This window comes from Arachis duranensis, chromosome 4 (genome assembly GCF_000817695.3).
Source record: "Arachis duranensis cultivar V14167 chromosome 4, aradu.V14167.gnm2.J7QH, whole genome shotgun sequence".
NCBI lineage: Eukaryota > Viridiplantae > Streptophyta > Magnoliopsida > Fabales > Fabaceae > Arachis > Arachis duranensis.
In genome coordinates this window covers 115,075,620-115,079,848 of record NC_029775.3, presented here as the reverse complement: position 1 = coordinate 115,079,848, position 4,229 = coordinate 115,075,620, and the positions used below count along the sequence as shown (strand labels likewise).

The window sequence follows — 4,229 nt, the reverse complement described above, 5'->3', positions numbered from 1 at the left end:
GGCGGTGGCGGGACTTCGGGTTCTCAGCTCTGTTGTTTTATATCGAAGTGTTCCGAGCTGCGTGCTTCGTGGTTTTAGAATGATATAGGTTACGGACTCGGGTATCATAACTAAGGCCCAATATTAACCTTGATGCAGTTAATTGGGCCGTGGTCAGCCCAAATACAAAAGTAGATTGGGCTGGGCTGGGCTAGGCTGGGCTAGGGCAGTCAATATTATATTTTGATAATTCTGTCCAAAAATATTACTTTGCTAATTTATACTTTAGGAAGAGTTACTAGCGTACCTGAAACATCGGTGTTTCAGTTGTTTTAACCGTTGATCTAAATTATAAAAAATATATATAATATATATTAATTAAAATCAACGGTTAAAATAATTGAAATACTAATGTTCTAGATATACTTAAAATTTTTTCTATACTTTAATTTATTATTTGTAACTTTTATTTTAGTAAATCTTATATTCCAAACATTAGTTATTACGTTAAAGTATATTTAATATTAAATCATTTTTGTATAGTTCATCTCATGCACGTATATGTACAAAATACTATTAATTAATATAATCTAGATTACTTGATAGACTAATTTAGCCATTAGGATATAACAAATACTTTTTAATACCAATATTGAAAGTTTGGGGTAAATAATACTAAGTATTCTTAGGCTGTGTTTAAAAGGGAGTTTGAGATTGAGAAATAGAGACGGAAAAATAGAGATTAGAAAAAAGATTAAATTAAATTTTTGTATTATATTTTGTGTAAAATATATTAAATTGAGTTATATTTTAGTATTCTATTTGATTTAAAATAAATATAGAAATTGAGAAGTAAATTTAAAATTTTAGTTTTTATTCTTAAAAATTTTAGTTTATTATGTTTTCGCCTTTTTAAAGTATTAAAAAATTAAAATTTTGTGTTACAAAATTAAAATTTTAATTATAATATCTAATTATCAAGTACAATCCTCGATCTCAATTCCATTCCCAAAAAACAAACACAGCTAAAAATTTTAATATATCACAATTTATTATGTTCCGATGAAAAATAAACATCCAATCGCATACTCTAAAATACGTTCAACATGGAAGGAGAACACATGACCTCTTACTTTTACTATTAGTCATGAGTGAAAGCCCGTCGGATATATTCATTTAAGAGTAAAGTATCGTTTTGTCTCTAATATTTAAGTATTAAAGTTGTCATTAATATTTAAATCGTTTTATTTAAATTTTTAACGTTTTAAAACTGTCTCAATATTATCTTGCCGTTAATGATCTGTTAACATAATTGACGATGGAACAAAATTAAAATAATTTTAAAATGTTAAAAATTTAAATAGTGCAAAAATGTTGTGAACAAAAATAATACACTATTCTTAAAAAATTGCCAAATTAAGTAAAATAAATTGCATTATAAATTCAAAATTTTTACCCATATTTATAGAATGTATCATATAATATATCAAATTTTTTAATATTTAATTTAATTTAATTTAATTTTTAAATAAATTTTAATATTTTAATAATTTCTAATAAAAATTTCAAAAATACTTAGATTATGTACATAACTTAGGATAACAATGACACAATATGTCATGACTTCTTAACTATAAACAAATGTATTTATTAGTGTATTGGATAAAATATTTTTTTTATCTTTATCATTAATTAGTCAATTTTTTCAATTTAATAAACAATTAGTCATTTTTTTTAATCCAATTATTCTAACTTCTAAAATAATAAAAGTCAATGTCTTGAATATTTTAAAATGAGCTTCATTCTAAGCAAATTCCAAGTTGGTGAAAAATTCTCATTCTTGAAAACACACACTTGAACCATACTGCTAGTTGGCTATGAGGTGGGAAGTGGATGTGACGCGCGAATGGGGCGCGCGTGAAATAATATAGTGAGGGTAGAGAGTATCCAATGATTGTGGAGAGGAGGTGTCTGGTTACAAAGGGACAAAGTGGAGACGCACGAGTGCAAAGTGGGACCACGTGCCACAACACATGCACGTGAACTCCAACGTGTTCCCCACGTGACTCCCTCCCCCTCTTTGTCCCCAACAACGAACAAGCTCAAATCCTTTCAACGCTTTCCCTTCTCACACACCAGCCACTTATAACATTCTCTCTCTCTCTCTTATTTTTTTCATGTATATATTCCTTACAAAATCTATTAAATCCCTTTGTTTAATTTTTTCCCTTATTTTGTATATGTTCTATTTCTCCCTCTAATAATTTTGAGTTATTATATTCTTCTTCGTAACTTTTAGTAGTAGTACTGAAATAATTGTCTTCTAACTAATAGAGTATAATTAGTGTACTATTATTATTTTATATTATAAATGCTTTACTTGTACTTTTCCAAAAATTATTGGAAAAACTTTTGATTGTTACGTTGGGACGGTCAGTTGCAAACCCTATGGCTTTTCTTTTTCAAAGATAAATGGAATGATTTATGGAGAGTTTTTTTGTGATTAAGATAATGATGTTTAAAGGTAGCTAAAGATTGATCTATAAATTAAAAATTGACATGTGAAATGGTTAAATATAGTGAGAAAAATTTTAAGAATATACTTTTATAAATTACATTAAAAATAAAAAAAACTAAGTTATAAAAAAAATATAAATACATAGAAGAAAAAAAGGATAAAAAACTGTGAAGTTAATAAAATTGGGATTTATTTAAATAAATATTTTATTTATTAAAATAAATAATTATAAAAATTATTACAAAAATATGTCTCTCAATCTTATCTCGTTTATTTACATTGTAAACGATATAATTATGAATATATTTCGTTTATACTGTAAACGATATATATGAGTGTAAATAAGATACATTTAAAATGATTCGTTTACCGTGTAAACAAAATATGTGTATTTGTAAATATAAAAATATAATTTTTGAAAATAATAAAAATATTAAAAATTTAAATTAGACCAAACTCTTAAAATGAAACGTTTCAAATAATAGAGAAAATAGGTGGTTTCAAATAATAGAAAAGATGAACAGTTTCAAAATAACAAAGAAGATAATTAAATGGGTTGATTTCTAATAAAATAATGTGTTGATTTTAAATGGGCAATTATCTTCTTTGTTATTTTAAAAATGTTCATCTTCTCTATTATTTGAAACCGCCTATTTTTTCTATTATTTGAAACGTTTCATTTTAAGAGTTTGGTTTAATTTAAATTATTAATATTTTTTATTATTTTTAAAATTTATATTTTTATATTTACAAATATACATGTAAACGAGATAATTATGAATGTATCTTGTTTATATGTAAACGAGCTAGATAGGTGTATTTTTTCAAATTTCATATATCTAATTTACCGTATAAACAAAATATATTTATAATTATATCGTTTATCGTGTAAATAAACGAGATAAGATTGAAATAAACAAAATATATTTATAATTATATCGTTTATCGTGTAAATAAACGAGATAAGATTGAAAGATGTATTTTTGTAATAATTTTTATAATTATTTATTTTAATAAATAAAATATTTATTTAATTTATTTAAATAAAAAATCTCATTTTTATTACTTCACATCTTTTTTTTATCCTTTTTTTCCTTTTATATATATATTATAACTTAATTTTTTTATTTTTAATGTAATTCACAAAAACATATTCTTAAAATATTTTTCATTATATTCAATTATTTCACATATTAATATTTAATTTATGGGTCAATCTTTGACCACTTTTAAACACCGTTATCTTGGCCATTAAAAAATCCCCATAATTTATTAATGAAGCAAACCCTAGTTAGAAGTGTAAAACGGCGGGTTTTGATTCAGGAATAAATTATTTTGTTACGTTAATTTATTGGGGAGTATGTATGATTAAATTATTTTGATAATTAAATTTAATTAAACTAATATAAAATAAGAAAAAATATAGTTATAGAATAAATTATTATTTATATCCATAAAAGATATAGACGCTGATAAATGTATCTATATAAGAATAAAACGATAATTGTAATCACGGAAGATGGTTTTTGTGTACCAAGAATACCCTAACGGACTAATTGTGTAACCAACGTCTGGATACTCTTTGGCACACGAAGGTCATCTTCTATGATTACAATTTTCATTTTATTCTTATACGAGTACATTTATTTATTTAATAATTTATTCATATAATAATTATAAAAATAATTTGCTTATCTAATATATTTTTGAGTTATATTACGTGTACATTACT

At 24.0% G+C, this 4,229-nt stretch overlaps 1 protein-coding gene across 2 annotated transcripts in view; it reads right to left on the bottom strand.

Annotated features, from left to right (window-relative positions):
• LOC107486764 (uncharacterized) overlaps nt 1-39 on the bottom strand; it is a 4,412-nt gene extending 4,373 nt beyond the window's left edge. The window contains exon 1 of one of the 2 annotated variants that reach the window (XM_052259950.1): nt 11-39. The gene's annotated coding sequence lies outside the window, so the exon portion shown is untranslated. The remainder of the gene's footprint in view (nt 1-10) is intronic. The other variant, XM_021141103.2, reaches the window with a different exon arrangement.
• Nucleotides 40-4,229: the final 4,190 nt, after the last annotated feature.